Here is a 22,896-nt window from a genome sequence, read left to right as displayed (position 1 = left end):
TGCACATGTCTCACAAGGGGCCTTAAAGGGTCCTAAGGGGTCACACATGTGTTCTAACACATGCGTGACCCCTTAGGACCACATATGACCAATTGCGACAATATTTGGTCCTATGTGGTCCTAATAGGTCCTCAGGGGTGCACATATGTCACAAGGGACCTTAAGTAGTCCTAAGGGGTCATGCATGTGTTCTAACACATACATGACCCCTTAGGACCATATATGACCCATTGCGACAACATTTGGTCCTATGTGGTCCTAATAGATCCTAAGGAGTGCACATGTGTTGCAAGGGGCCTTAAGTGGTCCTAAGGGGTGACGCATTTGCTAGAACACATGCATGACCCCTTAGGACTACATATGACCCAATGCGACAACATTTGGTCCTATGTGATCCTAATAGGTCCTAAGGGGTGCACATGTGTCGCAACAGGCCTTTAGTGGTCCTAAGGGGCTACACATGTGCTAGAACACATGCGTGACCCCTTAGGACCACATATGACCCCTTGCGACATCATTTGGTCCTATGTGGTCCTAATAGGTCCTAAGGGGTAAACATGTGTTGCAAGGGGCCTTAAGTGGTCCTAAGGGGTCATGCACGTGTTCTAACACATGTGTGACCCCTTACGACCACATATGACCCCTTGCAACAACATTTGGTCTTTTGTGGTCCTATTAGGTCCTAAGGGATGGACATGTGTTGCAAGGGGCCTTAAGTGGTCCTAAGGGGTCATGCATGTGTTCTAATACATTTGTGACCCCTTAGGACCACATACGACCCATTGGGACAATATTTGGTCCTTTTTGGTCCTAATAGGTCCTAAGGGGTGCATATGTGTCGCAAGGGGCCTTAAGTGGTCCTAAGGGGTCACGCATGTGTTAGAACACATGTGTGACCCCTTAGGACCACATATGACCCCTTACGACATCACTTGGTCCTATGTGGTCCTAATAGGTCCTAAGGAGTGTACATGTGTTGCAAGGGGCCTTAAGTGGTCCTAAGGTGTCACACATGTGCTAGAACACATGCGTGACCCCTTAGGACCACATATGACCCCTTGTGACAAAATTTGTCTTTTGTCATCCTAATAGGTCCTAAGGGGTGCAAATGTGTCGCAAGGAGCCCTAAGTGGTCCTAAGGTGTCACACATGTGTGACCTCTTAGGACCACATACAACCCCTTGTGACAACATTTGGTCTTTTATGGTCCTAATAAGTCTTAAGGGGTACACATGTGTCGCAAGGTGCCTTAAGTGGTCATAAGGGGTCACACATGTGTTCTATCACATGTGTGACACCTTAGGACCACATTTGACCCCTTGTGCCAACATTTCCTAATAGGTCTTAAGGGTTGGACATGTGTCGTAAGGGGCCTTAAGGCATCCTAAGGGGTCATGCATGTGTTAGAACACATGTTTGACCCATTAGGACCACATATGACCCCTTGCGACAATATTTGGTCTTTTGTGGTCCTAATAGGTCATAAGGGGTTCACATTTGTCACAAGGAGCCTTAAGTGGTCCTAAGGGGTCATGCATGTGTTCTAACACATGCATGACCCCTTAGGACCACATATGACCCCTTGTGACAACATTTGGTCTTTTGTGGTCCTAATAGGTCATAAGGGGTGGACATGTGTGGCAAGGGGCCTTAAGTGGTCCTAAGGGGTCACACATGTGTTAGAACACATGCATGACCTCTTAGTATCACATAAGACCCCTTGCGACACTATTTGGTCCTATGTGGTCCTAATAGGTCCTAAGGGGTGCACATGTGTTGCAAGGGGCCTTAAGTTGTCCTAATGGGTCACGCATGTGTTAGAACACATGCATGACCCCTTAGGACCACATATGGCCCCTTGTGACATGATTTGGTCTTATGTGGTCATAATAGGTCCTAAGGGGTGCACATGTGTAGCAAGGGGCCTTTAGTGGTCCCACGAGGTCATATAAAATAATTATATACTCCTTAGGATGTATACATACACATACATACATACATACACCTCAGGAAATGCTATGAGGGGTCGTGTGTGGTCCTAAGGGGTCACACATGACCTCATAGCATGTCTTGAGGTGTGTAACCCCTTAGGACCACACACGACTCCTCATATCATGTCTTGAGGTGTATGTATGTCCTAAGGCATATATAATTATTTTATTTGTATTTATGTATGTGTATGTACATGTATGTGTGTATGTATGTATGTATGTATGTAGACATAGGTATGTATGTGTGTGTATTTTTATGTATGTGTATGTCCTAAGGTGTACATATAATTATTTTATATCTATGTATGTGCATGTTTGTAGGTAGGTATGTATGTTTGTGTATGTTTGTATGTAGGTTTGTATGTAGGTATGTATGTATGTGTATGTAGGTGTATGTATGTATGTGTATGTATGTATGTATGTATGTATGTACCTCTGTATGTGTATGTGTGTGTATGTATTTACATATGTATGTGTGTATTTATTTTCTAATATTCTAAACTAATATGATTTAAAAAAAAAAAACAATATAAATTAATATGTTAAAATAAAAACATTTAAGAAAAAAAAAAAGGTACTTACTGCTGAAACCCTTCCGGTCGGATCTCTGAGACTTTTTGTGCCCTCATACTTAACTCTAAGTTGCTCAATGCAAAATGAATAGCTTGGGTATATTTTGGCACCTATATAGGGCAAGGGGTTTCCGGTTGGAACCGTTCCAACCGGAAACCCCTTGCCACAATAGTGCAATGAGGCTGTCGAATGGTGCCAAATTGGTCCATCCGGAATAGGCATTGTTAGCCTAAAGTGTGACACAGATCCATACGATCACCTGTTATTGTTTGGGTTATAGCTAGGTTTAGGGTTATAATTATGGTTATGGTTACGGTTAAGATTTACATCATGGTTAGGATTAAGGTTTACATCATGTTTAGAATTATGAATAGGGTTAGGGTCTACATCATGGGTAGGGTTTAGTTTTAAATGACATAAGAGTTTAAATAATGGTTAGTGTTAGGGTTATTGTTTAAATAATGGTTATGTTTAGGTTAGGGTTAGGGTTAGGGTTAGCATTAGGGTGTTGGTTTAGTGCTAGGATTGTAGTTAGGGATATGGTCGACAACATGGTTAAGGTTAGGAATAGGGTTAGGGTTAGAGATACATTTTGAGTTATGGTTAGGGTTAGCTATTAGGGTAATGAATAAGGAGTTATGGTTAAGTAAGAGTTAGGTTTAGGGTTTAGGGTCAAGCTTATAGTTGATTAGAGTTAAGCTTCAATTACGCTTTAAAGGGTTTCATTATAGTAAGTGTAATGGTACTTTTCCCCTATGATTAATTAAGTATTTGTAGCAGATTAAATAAATCAAATATTAAGTTAAACCTAATGTAATTAACCTTTTACTTAAGGTAAATAATTTAAAAGAAAGGTATGTACATCAATAATCAATAATAAAACATTGAGATAATAATTTGCAGCAATGAAATATTAGGGCAATGACAATATGAAATTGATTAATACATATCTATAAATCAAGGAGATGCGGCTTTCCTGCATGCAGAGGATTAGTTATAGGTATAGGTTTCCAGGCAAGGGAGCACTCCAAGAGGACACGGTTCTTACACAGAACCCCACATGCCTTCACGACATGAAATAAACATGGTTCTTACATAGAACCCCACATGCCTTCACGACTTGAAATAAACACAACCCTGGCCAAGACACTCCCAGATGTATGTTGTACTTCGGATTGGACACACAATGTATGCCTCTTCTCCAATGCCCACTGCCCACCCACTAGACCTTAACTATCCCCTCTCTTGTGCTTCCTTTAATTTATCCTTCTCTTCTCTTCTTCTCCCATATGCACCTTCTCTATTAATTCCTATGTTTATATAATTTCACAAGGGTGTTTACCAAAAATCACACCCTTTCATTATAATAATATTTTTTAATTGCTTTGATTTATATATTCTTTTATTAAAAATTCTTTCACGGGAAAAATTTGCATAACATTTCTCCCCCTATAATTTAGCTATTGTCCTCAATAGTAGGAGATGCATCTGCATCACAACTCAAAATAAAGCATGATTAATAAATAAATTACTAATATTAAATATTTGTATACTCCATTATAATTACATGTTCTATTTTACTCCATCTATATCTTTTGATTCAACAAAATTCAGAAGTTCAATAATCATATTTCTAATTAAAATTATGACAAATTTTCATACATGTCTTATGAAACATATCATGAGTTTTTTTTTGTTTTTGTTGAAGAGTCAATCATAATTTATACATTTTCATCTCCTATATTTTTAACTTTACCACTTTGCTTATTTATTCAACTCCTCTTCTTTTTATAAACTTATTATCACGTGGTCACACAACACTCATCATGGATGTCCTATATATGGTCACTCATAATTTATAGAAGTGTAATCTTTATATTCAACACACATGCCAAGATGATATTCATGTATTCCGGACTACATGAGCTTCCTCTTTTACTATAAAATAAAGTACATGTACAAGGTTATTGGGTTGATCAAGTCCAATAACAAGGTACAATGAAATAAAACATGGTAATATTTCTAGGCATCTCAACACTAATAGAACAAAGGTAACTATTAGCATGCATTAAGAACTTCATAAAAATTTGGTCTAGTGTTTCCTTTATAAAAAATGAATAATTATTTAATAAAAATGATCATTTGATCAAGTAGTAATGGTCCACTCACAATTATAATTATGTAGGAAAACCTTCCATGAAATAGAATTGGAAACTATTAGACTATATATAACATGGAATACATGAGATATAAGACAAAATAGTGGAGGATAAGGATTTTAAATTTACCTAGCCATATGTTCAAAAATATAATGTAATATGTATTTGGAGGTTTGTGTACCCACTTGAGATCATACGAACCCTCGATTAAACACATTTCTATTATTAAGTGAGATTATTAACACCAACCTAAAACAACATTTATGTTGAATACAATGCACCTAATATATGTAGCTAACCTATCCATTATTATTTCTTAATATTGTTGCTACTATAAAATATTCAAAATGCATATCATTAAATAAAGTTCTAAATATATTTGATAAATCTATCCCACATATATTATTTTAGAGGTGGTTTCTCCCCCTATAAAAATTGTACATGTCCCCATGTCTAAGTGTAATAAGAACATTTTAGTTCTAAAACTTTTTAGCCATTGTATTATTTAACTAGCATATTCTAGTAGCTAAAGTATTTTACCAATTTAAAAAATGATCTTAGAACCTATGGGTTATGGGCCCACAATGAAACCTAGGTTAGACTTAAGTAAATCTAGATGCGATATTTTTATTTTATTTTTTATTTTCTAACAATGTATGAATTATAAATACCCTTTAAAAAGCACTTGTCAACTTCCTAGATACAAAAACTCAAGGTTTTAGTTTTTATAATCCTTTTTAATTTTATAGTTAATAAGATCCCAATATAGATAAACTATGTTGGATAAGAATAACTCATTGATTAATTTCAGTAGGACTTATATCCCTGACTACAAAATATAAATCCTTCAAGTTTATTCCAATAGAAGTGCATATGCATTAAAGAACATTTCTAGTAATATTTAGGGAATAACCCCTTGAAACTAGATGATAGATTTATTTTAACCTTGGCAAGCAAAAAAAATAGAGACAAGGTACTTGAACTATTTAACAGATTACCTCAAAAAGTTATCATCTCACCAAAATGGAAATTGTATGTGAAAATGACTATGTAGTTATGGTTGAGGGTGAATGTCACATCAAACACATTGAAATTGATATTTGCCACTGACATTGCACAAGAATTTTTTTTATCTAGAATTGGTTTTCAAATAATCTATGTACAATGATTCATGCCCCAACCTAATCAAACCTAGCAACTATGGTTGTATTCAACAATTAATTCCCTATTGCACTTCGTAATAACAAGAGCAACGCCCATTGTCAATAATCTACAAAGAATAGAGGGTTTTGGAGCTACTAAATTTTTGAGATGAAAAAAATTGCAGCCTTTTAAATGAGAATACTAATTGCAAGTTCAAGTTTGTTTTTAGCCATGGGGTAAGAAATGTTCAGCTGCTTTGAAGTTGTTTTTGCAACCTGTTAAATGAAAATTTTGGTTCGATTTGAGATTTGGTTTCAATATATTCCTATCTTATATTGTTCTTTTAATATTTTCTTGTGAATTTGTATGCTAACAGCTATGTTATATGAATATTGAGATGAATTTACTGGTCTAAGTGAAACCATATCATTCTTGTTGTTATAAATACGAGGATAAATTATGTTTTTTTAAATTTGATGAGAATTTACCTCATTCATTTTCAAGATTAAAATCTCTAGCGATTCTCTCATTCACTAAATCCATTGAATACTAAGAACTAGATCTATACTATCAAATACACTAAGGAATTACATTTTGTACGTAGTCACAATTTCTTGTTCTTGAGCTAATATTTCAAAGTCTTGATTCCTGTTCATGATTATAAAATATGTTGAGCTGATATTTCAAAGTCTTGATTCCTGTTCATGATTATAAAATATGGAAGCATGTATAATACAATGAATAATGCTTCAAAAAATGTAGTCACAAGGCACACTATGATTGGAGGATGTGCCCAAAATGAATTTTGTTGAAATGCCTATGGAAATTAATACAACATGCAGTAAATTTTATAGCCTATTAAAAACTTGTTTTTTTTTCCTCGCTGTGTTTGTAAGTAAATTGTAAGTAAATTGCAATGGCATTCACCAATGCATATAATGTGTAGATTTACTACAACCTCTATACCTACATTTTCAAAATTTTCAAAAATAAAATTTATCCTCAAGTGGAATTTTGAGTCTTTAGCTTTAAATCTTTCATTAAATAATTTTATTTAAATTATAATATCAAATAGAAATGTTTATGCAATGGATTAGCGTTCTAATTTGGGTTGGTAAAATTTTATATATAAAATCATAGTAACCAAAACTAATAACTAGTAGAGTAAAGATCGTTGAGGCTCTGATACCAAAATGTAATGGTACTTTTCCCCTATGATTAATTAAGTATTTGTAGTGGATTAAATAAATCAAATATTAAGTTAAACCTAATGTAATTAACCTTTTACTTAAGGTAAATAATTTAAAAGAAAGGTATGTACATCGATAATCAATAATAAAACATTGAGATAATAATTTGCAGCAATGAAATATTAGGGCAATGACAATATGAAATTGATTAATACATATCTATAAATCACGGAGATGCGGCTTTCCTACACGTAGAGGATTACTTATAGGTATAGGGTTTCTAGGCAAGGGAGTAAGGGAGCACTCCAGGAGGACACAGTTCTTACACAGAACCCCACATGCCTTCATGACACAAAACCCCACATGCCTTCACGGCATGAAATAAACACAGCCCTGGCCAGGACACTCCCGGATGTACGTTGTACTCCGGGTTGGACACACACTGTATGCCCCTTCTCCAATGCCCATTGCCAACCCACCAGACCCTAACTATCCCCTCTCTTGTGCTTCCTTTAATTTATCCTTCTCTTCTCTTCTTCTCCCATATGCACCTTCTCTATTAATTCCTATATTTATATAATTTCACAAGGGTGTTTACCAAAAATCACACCCTTTCATTATAATAATATTTTTTAATTGCCTTGATTTATATATTCTTTTATTAAAAATTCTTTCATGGGAAAAAGTCCCATAATAGTAAGGGCTTAATTAGGATCAATGTATGGGGTAGATTAGGGTTAGGATTTAGTAACCTTATTAATGTTTAATTATGATTAAATTTTAATTAGGGTTAGGGTTAAGTTTAGGGTATAGTTCAATTAGGGTTAGGGTTACATCTAGGGCTATGGTTCAATTATTATTAGATTATAGTTTAACCTCTAATTAGAGCTTAATTATAAGGTTGTAGCTAAGTTTAGGGTTAGCTTATGGTTAGTGTTCAAAATTCATTCATGTTTATTGTTATAATTAGATTAGAATAAGGGATAGGGTTCAATATAATTGAGGTTTAGGCTTATAATTCAATTTGGTTTGCAGTTAGTATTTTATTTGGTTAAGTTTTAGAGTTAGTTCTAAAATGATTAAAGATTAGTGTTCAATTTGGTATAAGGTTTGGCTTCAATTTGATTTACTATTAAAGTTAGAATTGAATATGATATACCATTAAAGTTCAAATTGGTTGTGTTATGGTTTTATTTTATTTGAGTAAGGGTCAGGATGAAGGTTCAATTTGGTATAAGGTTTCAGTTAGGGTTATGTTTCAATTTTGTTTAGGGTTAGGGTTACGAGTTCAATTTTATTTAAGGTTAGGGTTAGAATTCACTTTATTTTAGGGGTAGGGTTTGATTTGGTTTAGTGTTAGAGTTAGGGATCAACATGGTTTAGGATTTGGGCTCAATTTTATTTAGGTTAGTGTTCCATTTGGTTTAGTGTTAGGCCTATAGTTCAATTTGTTTTAGGTTAAAAATTGAATCTGGTTTAAGGTAAATACTTATTTTGGTTTAATATTAGTTTTAGAGTTCAAATTAGTTTAATATTTAATTGGGTTTCAGGTTTAGGTTTAGTTTATGTTCAAGATTACCATAATGTATAATTTGGTTAAATACTCAAATATAAACTTAAACCTTATTAACAATTCCATGAAATATTGATTGCATGCAATATTTTGTGTTTTTATGGAGAAGGATAAAATTATCCCCTCTTTGGTTACTTTTTCTTCTAAGATTTGTAAATGGGTGAAACTTTTTAAATTTTAAAGTTTTTCGATTGTGTGTAAGAATTGTAAAAAGTGGGTCATTATACTATAAATTGTAAGATCATTAAAGATAACCATTTGCTTTTGAGGAAAAAATAAATTCCTTTTGTGCAATCTTCTTCTTAGTGCAATGAAGATCAATTGATGGATAAGTGCACAAAAACACCTTTCCCCTCCTAATTCTATGCATTCTTCTAATGGTTTGTTGAGCGAAAAAATGTGTCTAGAAGAGAATGACCAACCTTTTCCTTCTAGCTTGGGAAAGCAAAAAATATAGAAAGTTGAAAAAGGAGAAGATTATCGCATGTAAAATCTAGTGACTCCTAAAATTTAGTAAATATTGGGTGTCTCCTTGCCTAATTTCTTATGGGAGGACCTTGATTATAAGGTTAGCCAAAAATAGCTGGACCTTTTTTTAAACTGTCATGTGCTGGTCAAAATTCTATTAGTTGTCTTATTGTGTTTGTTGTTTGTTCTATTTTTATATCCTTGGTTATTCCATTTTTATTTTTTGTGGTGGGTCTTTGTTGACCTATTACGCTTAACCATTTATCATTCTTAATGTAAAAGGTTTTGAACCCTTTTAAAACCCTTCTTACCTTAATCAAAAACATATTTGATATACATGTTTGGCTCTAAATTACTTTTGCTAAAATATTGTAATAAATAATTATCAATTATTGCATGCCAATCACAAAGGGAGCATTCTAGCAATAAATGGTGTTGAATAATAAGAGAAAGAAAAAGAAAAATAGGAAATAATAAACTAGCTATAAGCTCTTTAGATCATTGAAGTAACCACTTTAAGTATTGTCAATTTCAATCTTTATGTCAAATAAAGATTGAAATTGACAATATAACTTATCAACTTGTGTTTTTATGGTTATGGTTAGAAATTATATGGTTAGGGTTAGGTTGTTGTTCGCGTGAGGATTGTAGTTAGTGTTAGGGTTTACATTATGGTTAGGTTTATGATTAGGATTAGGTTTTGTATTATACATATAGTTAGGGTTAGGGTCATTATTAGGTTAGGGTTAGAGATAAGGTTAGGGTTAAGATTATAGTTAGAGTAGTTAACCCTAAACCTAATTAATTTCTAACCCTAACCCTATTTAAACTCTAACCAAATTTAAATTTAACCCATATCTAATTCCTATCTCTATTTCTAGTTTTAACCCTAACCCTAATTATCTCTTTAATAATATTTTAATTGGTGAATTATTATAGATTCAGTTTTTACAATCTCATTATTTTGATTTATTTTTTAATAATATTTGTATATTATCTTCACATAATTTTTTTTTAAATGAAAAATATAATTATAAATCAAACTAAATATATGTCTTTTTATCATTATTTATTATAAATTTCTCTTTATCTATATGATAAATAATAAATATAAAATAAATTGATTAAGTCATTTTACCTTAACATTGAAAAATTAATATAATTTTCAGAATTTAGCAAATTAGAACTATGTACATATTGATAAAATTCCAATGCCTTTTATCTTAAATCCAAAGAGAACAACATAATTATTTAATTATAGTCATCTTTACTTTTTATTTTTTTACAATATAATTTTTTCGAAAGCTATAATTTTATATGTATGACACAATTGTAATATATTATTGGAAAATATGGGTTTTTCAAAGGGCACAAACCCTTTTACAATGGGAGTCCAAACATGATCAAAAGATCCAAAAGACTAACAAAATATAGCTATCAAAATTTGAAACAATACAAAATTTTATACTATCAACTTGAACAATATGTTGAGTAAATCATTCTTTCTCTTATCCTCCAAAATTGTTTTGGGTTTTCTATTTGAAGATGTCCAACAAATACTTCACTATAATCCAAAATAAGTTTATTGATGGGCAAACCTTTTGTAACATATTCAAGAAATTCAAGAAAGTGTCTACATGAACTTTAAAGTATGTGTACAACGTAACACCATGCTTGGGTAACAATGAGGCCAAAAAAATAGGATTAAATTTATTAATTCCTTTGTACTATAATTGGCACTCATATTACACCAACAGGTCCACACATTAATTTCAATTTTAAGTATGTTGTCCAAGGAGCTATGTGCATCAAACATAATTGACCAACCATAATGATATGAGTCATTGGCAAAAGCCAAAACTACTAACTCTTGACATGATATATCAGAATTTAGGAAGGCCTATAAATCTTCATTTTGAATTGTTGCATTAGATAAAATTCTACACATAACAATAACTCAATTAGAGTATAAAATAATTTAATAATTTAAATAATTATTAAATAAGAAAAAGTAAAATATAATTTTTTTTAACCTTGTACGCTTATATTCTGTGATAAATGTCAGTGGTCTTACAATTATTTCTTTGAATCAACTACTCAAGTAGTGCACATTTTCAATAACTGATTAATGCGAGGAAAGAGTAAACATATATAGTATACACTTTCCAAATACAAGAACACTAAAATCATCATAAAATATGAAATCCAAAGAAGAATTAGATAGCTTCATTTACAACATTTCTGCATTTTAAGTTTTCATTTGATGAACAAATCTCATTTATGATTTCCTTTTCTCTCTAACCCATCATAGGTATTTGATGGTATGGATAGGCTGAATAAAACAATACTTATTTACAGAGCTAAATTTTTCTAAGTTCTTTTTGAAGTAGAAATTTAATTTGTTATGTTGAAATGTGGAAGTGCCACTATAATTCAAGAACTACTTACAACAAAAGCTACCTTAGTACCTACAGCCAATTGGGATGGATCAAAACCAAAGTGGTCAAGCATAAAGCTTATGTTGCACAAATTACATACTTGGGCACCAATAACATTTTAAAGGTAAATGATTTTGCATTTTACTAATGATGGAACAATGATCCATATACAAAGAAAATAGTTTCTACACTGTGTAGTAGTGATGAGAAGGGGTACATCTGGGAGTTGGACCTTTTTCGCATGTTGAAAGCCATAAAACAGGCTATAAACACCCATCAAAGTATGCTATGGTAACACAATCAAAGCATGTGAATAGTTTTCACATCTCTTGGAAACATCGATTGCAATATTATTAGAAATCGATATGTCTTAGACAAATAAAATTTGCAGGTCTAAGAACCTTAGACAGTGTCCTCTGCCTATAATGAAATGCGAGCCTATAATGAAATTGCAATGAAGTTGGATTAATAGTTAAACACTATCGTTGGAAAATATATGTATGCCAATGATAAAGAACATTCCAGATGGAGGTTACAAGTTATGCATCTGATAGATGAGCAAGGAAACAATATCATTTAGCTGTACGAATATTGGTATGCCAAATGCGGTTTAAGACAATGGAGAAGTATAATAATATTAAACGAATGCCACATCTAAATATTGAGCTTCCCATAACATAACATGACTGGATTCGCTTACCTGAAAGCTTGTTGTTCTGGTGTTGGTCGAACAAGTTGTGTTGTTTTCTTCTCTGCAACACAAAAATGTGGAAAGAGATCGAGATTTGATGCCATGACACAGTGAATGGAACAACAAATCATTGAAGAAAGTCCATTACAAAATGTGATGATTGCAGAATAGTTTGCATACCTGATCTATTTTTGTTCAAATGCGAATTGTTTTTTCCTCTTGCTTGGGATCGAAAATGTTTGTTCTCTCTTCCCAGGAGGATTATTATATAGCATGTTTGTTTGCTCAAATCCTTCCACTTTCCTTCATAATGAATGTAACGCTGAGGGTAACATGCACTAGTCTAAAATTGTGTTACAACCACTGACATTACAACTAACGTAGCTGACCGACATTGAAGCAGAACGAATGGCAATCGCAACCCTGCCTGAACCTGTACAGTAACGTGTGTGCATTGGAGAGGAATGGCAATCGAAGCCCTGCGTGAACCGTTAAAGTGACGTTAGTGCATTGGAGAGGAGCATGCAATATTCATTGTTGATGTAACTGTTGGCAAATCTTTTTTCTTTATGTCGTATGGATAATCTCCCCCTTTGCTATTGTGAACAGTTTTACCTTATGGTCCACGCAGTTTCAGGTGGTGCTTAGTCTTCCATAATGTTTCTATTTTATTTAATGTTTACATAGAATATTATATTTTTATTCTATCCTTCACTCCCCCTCCTTCGACTGTATAGGAACGCCTCTTGGCATAAAAATTTAATATGTTTTATTAATAAAATGTGTTTACAATTGATCTCTAATATTTTGCAAAGTCATTATAGAGAAATAAATAAATAATGGTAAGTCTCTAGTTGTTATTAGTTGATCCAAAAAAACTTAACAAATGATACAATTGTAATAGAAGTGTCAAAAATAAACTACTTAACAAAACTACAATTTTATAACTGAAAATTAATACTTAAATATTGTATGATGTACACTTTTAATCTAAATATGATAAATGAAATATTTTTATTACGTTAATTTTTCATAAATAATGGATCATTTAATTGTAAAGATTTGTAAAACTAAACTTAGTTTAAATACAAAATTTAAATCCCAATATACTTATTAGATTAGTTTTTTATTAATAACACACAATCTAAATTTAAAGATATTAAGATTTGATTAAGTTCTTTAGTTGATTACACAAGTTTACTTATATTTTAATCTTCTAGATTAGAGATAATAACTATTAACTAATAGAAATTCACATATTTATGTTTAATGAATTTAAAATCATATTGCTTTAACCATTTTATTATTTCAAAACTTTATATTAAAACTTAAAACTTAAATTATCATTTATTTAATTATATTTAATAGTAAATATAAGCTTATAAATATAAAAGTGTTAATATTTTTCAGTCATCTCTTTTGTCTTCTACATCTATTGCATATATTTAATAATAATAAAATAATTAATACTTATTTTACATAAATCATTAAAGTATAAAAATAATAATTATATTATATTGTCGAATGTTAATACTTTTAACACCAAATTATAATTCTATGATAGACACAAAATTATAAGAGTTAAAAACATTAATATTCAATGACCTCTTTCTTCTCGTACAAAAAATTGTAATATTTAAAATTCTACTAATCTATAATATTTTTTTTGAATTGCATATCTATTACCAAAGAGAGCATAAAAAAATAATGTTTGGTTACATAATTATTGACCCAAGTTGGTCACTTAGATTAAGCCCAAACCAGTATAATAACCAAAACCATAAAATTAACATCGAGTAACATAGTGTCTAGCATAAATATTAGTATCACAATAGCGTAGCACTAAACATATACATAACATTATAAAGCATATCCAAGCCAAAAATTAGTATATTTTCATCATTTTTAATTTTATATGGTTCACTCTTCACCATTCCTAATCTTCTAAATATCTTGGTCTTCATCATCATCTTCATTCACTTTTTCTTTATCCTTTCCTTTGTCCACCACCTTTGGATTGGTAAAGTGTTCATCTAGAAGGAATAAAAATCTTGGCAGAGTGGGGGAGATATTTTCTCCTAGCTAGAGTTATCATAGTTATAGTGGGAAACTTCAAGATTTTTGACAACTTCATCTCTCATATTTTATTTTTGGTGTAGTTTGTAATATTTTTTCTAAAAGTCAATATACTCCTAGAATTTCATGTTAATCTTCCTTAGATCTTGTAGCAAAAAATGAGCTTTTTATATGTCATATTTATAAATTGAAGTACCTCCCTCTATCACCTTCATAAATATTTCTATTGGTAACTAAATAGTGTGAATGTGACCTATTCAAAAATCATAAGCACAATGAGTTTAAAGCTAGACTCGTTAAGAATCTAGCAAAACCCTAAGAGCTCCATGTGTTCATCCCATGCTGCATCAACATGATCGAGAATAGCATCAAACTTAGATTCTAACAACTCCCCTATCATTTCTATAACTTCCTTCTTCTCCATTCTTGAGGCATCCAATATCAATTAGTCAATTTCATTATTTATGCTTGAGATGTCCAATTTAGCCTAAGCTAGATCTCTTCTTAATCCCACACCCTCTTCAAAAGGATATTTGCGTAAAGTAGGGGCTAGTATGTTGCTCCTGAATACAAATGGTCCTCAAGCTACTTCACTCTCTCCTTTAAGATGTTAAGTTCCTCATTAGTTTTCAGTGCCACCTTATGGGCAAACTTTGTCATATGCACTGTCATATATGTGGCCTCTATGGCAGAAGTATTTACCACTCTCTTGATAGTCATACTTCCATAAAGTCTATCCATTTCTTGATTCAGTTCTAGTCTTTGTGTACTTGGTTTAGAGTATCAAATAGCTAGTTGATTCAGGTGATCATAAAAAATAGTGCCAAAAAGCAACTTATGCCTCTTTTTAGGATCCATATTTTCTAGATCAATATTATGTCTTCTCCTTAGGACATAAAATGAAATAGAAAATGAGATATCTCGCCCTTCAAGATGAAGCACACCACTCCTTTTCACTATGTGCCTTCCAATTTCAAAGGTCATGATAGCTAACTATTCCTTTGCACTTCTCAAAATTTCATCCTTCATTCTAAGTCTCTCCTCTTCCCCCAAATGGTCAAGCTGAATACCCTTCCTTATATGCATTTCATCCTATGTGTGTGAAAAGTGGACCTGTATTTGTATCTGGAATACACAACACTTGAATTAAGTCATTAGATGCATGGTTAGTAAATCAATAATCAATGAATAATAAACCATAAAAAAGTGACCCATTGCCTTCTAGCAGATGCGATCTTAGATTGCTCTCAGATTGCTAAGCTATCCAGTGACTAGACAACACCTAAGCGAAGGGTTTTTAAATCTATATGAGCACAGATTTAAGCTAGATGGATGCAAGATTTAACGTAGATATGCAAGATTAATCTAACATGATTTAAGAAATATATGAATATTTAAGCTAAGTGATTTAAGAAATATGAAATAACTAATACGCAATATCTCAATGCAAATTATCAATGAACCTAGAGCAAAAATAGCATAATAGCAATATATACTCCAGGATTTTTTAATGAGAGATGAGAGCATGGATTTGTAGAAAATTTAGAAAGAAGCCGAAGGCTGAGATCAAATGATGATGAGCGGTCAAGATTTTCCAAGAGGAAGCACAATCTAGGTGAAATTATGTGATTGGATGCTTTTCTAAATTTTAAAGGAAATTGACCTAAAATTAAGATAAAATCAGGGAAAAACTGATTTATTCTCTATTTCATTCAATTTTAATATTTAATTGTTTTAATTGCTTTCTCTAAGATTATATATCAATTTTTAATTTGTTCTTCAAGATTATCTCCAATTGATTTATTTTTCTCAAATTTTAATTCTTTCTTGGTCAATTAATTCCTTTTTTGATTTATTTCCTCTTTTGAAGATTTGTGCTCATAATTTCCAATTCCTCTTTCTTTATTTGTTTCCTTTATTGAAGATTTATGGCAAATTGATTTATTTAATTAAGTATGCTAGGATATTTAATAAAATAAATAAGATAATTGTTTAAAATTATTTACTTGGAATTATTTAATTAAATAAATAAATATTTAATTAATATTGAGTGATTAATTTGCCATGGGAGATTTGATGATTAAAGAATTAATTGTGTGCTCAAGATTTATTTAATTGCCTTTGGTTAGCACCTTAGTGACATTGTTGAGATTAGGGGCCCATGTTTTAGATGACCATTTTTAGGGTATTACATTTGCCCCTCTTTCAATTAATGTGCGAGTAGCGCATTTGTTCAAGGAAAATTTGATGTCTAGGAGATACCAGTTCTGAACTTGATTGATCATGAATTAGATGAAAGTGAGGTGTTTAACTTGATTCGAAGCAATGAAGCTGAATGAAGTCTGATTAAAGCGATACCATTCTTGAACTTGATTGAACTTAGGAATGATAGAAAATAAAAGATACCGAACTTGAACTTGATTGATCAAGAAGTGGATCTTACTGATCTAGAACTTGATTGAACTTAGCTATAGTGAGTGATGATAAAAATTGATCTTCAACTTGATTGATCAAGATACGATGAGCGAAGATAAATTGTCTAGCTTGATCCAAAGCAACGAAACTGAACACCTACTTAGATTGAACGTGATCAAATAAACTCTTTAAACCCTTGATTGAGTTTAAATGAATAATCAGCATGATGAAAAGAGATGAAACTGATTAATGTTAAGAGATTGATTGAGATGAAGACAAATATTAGCTTGATTTGAAGCGATGAAACTGATATGCCCCTAGAGATTGATTTGATTCAAATGATCCAGAAAGCTCAACTTGATATAAAGCGATGAAGTTGAGATGCCCCTAGCGATGAGGTCTTATTTGATTTTGTTTAGTTGAAAAAGATGTTTTGCTCAACTTTTGATGAAGATATGAAAATTTTGTCGAGATTGAAGAATTTGAGGTCATAAGGTCACGAGTATGCCCCCTCGGGAACGAAATCAAAAGATAGTGAGGGTACATGATTATAGGCAATTTTTAGCGATGATAAGTTGTTTCGAGCACAAATTGATTCAGAGGAATTTTTGAAAATTTTGCGTTGATTGATGAGAAATTGAGCGCAAAGTTGATTTGTAGAAATTAAATTGAGATTCAACGTTGAAACATGAGAAATTGAGCGAAATGAGAAGAGAGAATGAGCCTTTGATGAAAAGCGCTAAGTGGTCCATACTTTGTGAAATTGACTAGAAATATGATCTCGAATTGCGATTTTGATCCCGAAAATGGAGTCAGAATGGGCAAATTAGCTAAGGGTACAATTTTTATGACCATCAGAGCAAGTTGAAAAATTAGGTTTTTGGCTATATATGGGACAAAAGTGTCATTTTCAATTCATTTTAACCCTCCAAAGTTTGAAAATTCAAAAAGCCTTCTGTGAGAAAAATGGTGGTCCCTACTCATGAGCATCGATTCAAGCACCAGAGATGACATAATCGATGCAACACTATGAGCCACCAGTAAGTGATCTATCTTAGGCTTGTTATTCATTCCAAATTTAAATTTTTTGTTGATTTTTCAAGGTTTTTGGCATGTTGAGTCGAGTTTTCTCATTTTGTCGTGCGAGATAGGATCCTGTCTCATATGACAAACTGCTAAATTTTATTTTGTCATTTCAGAGCATTAGATTTGTCATTCTAGGGCCACTGTTGTGTCATACGACAACCTTCTTGAAAGACCATTTTGTCATCCAGAGTCTAATCTTTTGTTGTTTGGGGATCTTTTGTCGTACAGGGCTCTATCCTAACTCATATGAGTTTCTGATCTTCTGCGTTTTGTCATTTGGAAAACAGTGAGCATTTTTGAAGGTCTAAACTTGAAATTTTACTTTTGCAATTGATGTAGTTGGATTTGTGTGATGTTTTACTCCTCTTGTAGGCTTAGTTGGAACGTATTATGATACTCTATTGTTTGATTTTGCAGGTTCGATTGCCTCATGTGCTCTTTAGGTGTGTTTATCCATTTACCATGGCTTTAGTTCAATAGCTATTAGAGGTTGAGGTGGCTCATATTGACTTGTGCAGCTTGACACATTTGTTGAGATTACTCGATATCCAGGTGAATCGCGGTATGCTCATAGCATTGGTAGAGAGATTCCATTCTAAGCATAACACCTTTCACTTACCAGTTGGGGAGATGACTATCACTCCCGAGGATATATATAGGATCCTCTGTATCCCTTTTGTTGGGGATAAGGTGGACTATGATTCAGGACACCTTCCCAGATTACAGGTAGCGATGCATGTCTTCAAGGATCCTGATATCCTGACACGTTCCATTAGTTGGGACATCATGATGAGCAGGTAAAGTGATGAGTTTCCTTTGGCTTGCATCCTAGTAGGTTTTATCAGTTGTTTTCTAATGCTAGATAGAGGTCAGCAGGGATTTCAGTGTGGATGGGGCCAGATGCTAGAGAGATTGATGGAGACCCCCCAAAGGCTTCGTTGGGGTTCTTGCATTTTGGCCCACATGTATTGTGAGATGCATGAGATAGTGTACAAGGAGGGCAAGAGCATGGTCGCTGGTGTTTTGATTTTACAGGTTTGGGCTTTGGAGCACCTCTTAGTTTGTCAGCCTATTGTTGATGATAGTAGAGAGCCTGGGCAACCGGTTGTATATAGGTATGCCGGTTATGTTACATAGCCCCATCTGAGCAAGATGGATTTTTGTCTGCGGTAGTTGCATGACCTAATAGCCATGGTATGGAGGCCTTACAGGGGCTTAGAGCCATGGGATTACTAGAGGCTGGTACACAGGGACCTTTTTGTTACTCGCCCTCTTATTGGTAGATCACAGACGATAATGGAGTGGTTTGTAGTATCACGGGTGATGAGGCAGTATGGCGGGCCTCAAGGGGTATCATAGAAGTTTACGACATATGCCCAATATGCTGATGAGGAGAGGAAGGGATGGTCCCTGAGGTTATCCTATTCCTTGGCCATGCAGGAGATGACTAGTCTACAAAGACTGAGAAAGGATTACTTGGGTGATATTGCAGATGCAGGGGTATTGCCCCAGTATAGAGATTTTTTTCAGCAACATCCATTCTCTCATTTGATGGATTTAGCTGAGTAGGCCCCTTGCATTGAGGAGGCTGAAGATGATGCCGTTGTGCAGGGATAGGGATAGGGTCAGAGGCAGGGCTAGAGAGCTGAGGCTCTGAGGCAGATAGGTGGTGATCCTGGTACTACAGGTAGCAGGTTACCAACTGACGTAGGACAGCAGAGGGGTGAGGGTGGATGTCTTGGGGGTATAGGCATGAGATTGGGTGGAGCTGAGGAGGAGAGAGTAGCTCCAAGATAGGCTCATCAGCAGTGAGAGGAGAAGGGTAGAGCTGGAGGTGGAGATGGGCTGGAGAGCTTGCGAGAGAGTAGGGTATGAACGTTGGATGGTCGATGAGGGCATGTTTAGCGGAGCTGCACTCATAGTTGACAGTGGCTCAGACTCAACTGGCAGAGCAATATCGATAGCTTCTCGATCTTAGGGTTGAGCATGATCACCAGATCTCAGAGATGAGAGAAGAGATAGAGCCCTTGCGATAGGAGGTCCTTCACCAAACTAGTAGGGCATCCTACTATGTTGCAGCATATAGTGTCACAGTTCCAGTTGTGTTGCAGGTTATACCCTACTCACAGTATATGGCACTTTCAGAGGGATCTTGAGCACCTCGTCAGGATCCCAATCATCAGGCTCCACCTCCTCCACCAGGCGATGAGGGAGAGACCCAGAGCTAGATATTATTTTTGTAGCTCGAATATTTTTTGTAGACACACCCATTTTTTATAGCCATAAGATTCTTGCTCCGATGGGAGTTTGTACATGTCATTGGACATCATTTTGTACTCTTAGACATGATACGATATATATTTGTATATACGAGATTCGATTTGACTTCATTATACTTGTGTTGATTCAATTTTTGAGATGCTTTCTATATGCTTTATTCTACATGTATGCATTTCTAATTTAGTATTGTTGGTGTAAATAATTATTCATCCTAGATATTATTACACTTACTTAAGTTTACTTAGGAAATGCATTTCATAATATTTGGGTATGAGACACTTGGGTGTTTGTGCCACATTGGGATAGTGTGTGTAGGAGAATTTCCACCTTTTATGGTGTTGATCTTGTTGTTACACTCCACATTCAGTGGGTGATTCGCCTCATGTGGAATATTATATTATTTCTCCTACCTACCCACACCTATTTCCTACCTACCCTTGTTTCTTATTGAGCCACATGTCATGTTTGTGTGCTCACATATCCATATAGCCTTGCCTATATAAGGAGGCTCATATTCATTGTATGTAACGAATGCTTAATGATCCAGTTGATCATATTTTTCATCTTGATAGAATACAGTTTATTTCTATCATCTATTTTGTTCTCTCTTATTTGTGCTTTCTATTGCCTCTTGATCTTGGCAAAATCTCACATGGTATCAGAGCTGGTCCAAATCTCACATGGTATCAGAGCCATTAGAGTGTCATTGGTTTGCTAATTGAGAGAAATTTGATACTTTCAATGAAATGTCGATGATGGAACAAACTAAGTTGATAAGCATGGGCATTCTTAAGGCTTCTAAGTCTCAAGAATTAGTGGCAAATCAAGGGAACAAAGGAAATCAAGGAAAGGACAACTCAAACAAGAAGAAATGGCAATCAAAGCCTAAAGACAAAGCATCATCCTCTCCATAACAAGGAGATACATCCTCTTCCAAGAGGGATAATTCACCAAAGAGGGAGAGACCTACTTGTGCCTATTGTAAAAAGTTTGGTCATGAGGAGCATCATTGTCATTTTAAGAAGATTGATGAGCTCACACATATCATCAGAAAGTATAACATTGATTTGCCTAATGTCTAAAAGAAGGATGACTCATCAACTTCCACTTCCTCACATTCAAAAGGAAAAGGGCAAGCATTCATGGCTTCTACAAGTGGGAAGACTCACTCTTTTGGGACAAGAAAAGGAAAAGCTCTATGTACTACTATTAGTCATGATTCAGAGAGATGGCTTCTAGATTCAGGGGCTTCTCATCATATGGCATCTTCACAGTCTATGTTCTCTACATTTGAGCCTTGCACCATGCCACAGATATTGATGGGAAATCATACATACATGGATGTGATTGGGAAAGGATCTATTGACATTGGGGATAACTCCTTCAATAATGTGTTGTGTGTACCCCACTTGACAAACAATCTCCTTTCCATCTATCAAATCACACATGGCACAACTAAGAAAGTTGTGGAGTTCACACCTGAGTCAGTTTTCATTAGAGATTTGGAGACTAGAGCTATCATTGCGACTGGGGTGGTTGATCATGCATCTCAGTTATACTCCTTTTCAGATTTTGTTGATGATAATGATTTCACATTTGATGATTCTACACATGATGATCACACTTCTTGTGATGGTTTAGATTTTGAGGAGAACTTTGGGCACTTGAACATGGGGATTCTCAGATGTGAACCCGTTCTTGAGTCTTGTATTTCATCTCCTCATATTGATATCACATCACCTATTGCACTTGATGATGTAGATAGTGTGATAGTTTTGCCTTCATGTGATTCAGTACAGTAGGATATTCAATGTCTTCCAGCTTCAGATTCATGGGATGATTACTTGACAGACATTGCAGGTTTATTTATGGAATCTTACATTGCAGATTTGGGAGACATTATTGATGACATTCATATTCTCTTTGATGAAGATGATCCTTCTTCTATTGTTGTGAGGGAACACTCTGACCGTCTTGTTCATTCTCTACATGATCATTCTTTGGAGGTTGACATGATTGTGGATACTTATGTACAATAGTTGGAGGAGGTCTCTTTATCTTTTGAGGAGACATGTGAGTCTTTGGGACATGTTCTACATCCATCTCCACTAGATCTTGGAGTTCCTTTTTCAGCAGTGTGGCACAGTTTACCACCTTTGGAGGGGGTATCTTTTAGCATTGACATGGAGACACTTGAGCAGTTTTTCAAAGATTCCTTTCACCATGAGTTTTCTTCATACATCTTCCCTTCATGATTGGGGAGACTTCATGGATACATCTTTGGTTTTGTTTCTTCCTAAGGGGAGGAATGTTGTTCGATGTTCATGGAGTAGCTTCTTCATACATTGAGCTTCTATCATTGGTGCAGATTCCACATTGAAGGGGGGCTTCCTAGCTTCTCTTCTTCTCTCATATGGGGGGGACTTTTTCCTCACATGGGATTTTGTCCTTCACATACTTCTATGAGAGTTCTTTGTATCTAGTTTTCATCTCTCTTTTGAGGGAGGGTTTTTTCCCATTGGGTTTTTCTCTCTTTCTCCACTTTGTGAGAGATTTCATTGCATTGATTTTCATTCATTTGCATTTGTACATGGGTACCTAACATGGCCTAGTAGCTGGGACCCATCTTGCATTGTTTAGTTGCATTGTAGACTTAAGTGCATTCCCCTAAGTTGCACTTAAGGGGGGGGTGTTGGTGTAAATAATTATTCATCTTGGATATTATTACACTTACTTAAGTTTACCTAGGAAATGCATTTCATAATAGTTTGGGTATGAGACACTTGGGTGTTTGTGCCACATTGGGATAGTGT

Source organism: Cryptomeria japonica, chromosome 2, assembly GCF_030272615.1.
Source record: "Cryptomeria japonica chromosome 2, Sugi_1.0, whole genome shotgun sequence".
Classification (NCBI taxonomy): Eukaryota; Viridiplantae; Streptophyta; class Pinopsida; order Cupressales; family Cupressaceae; genus Cryptomeria; species Cryptomeria japonica.
The sequence above is the reverse complement of the archived record's forward strand: the minus strand, read 5'-3'. Positions refer to the sequence as shown.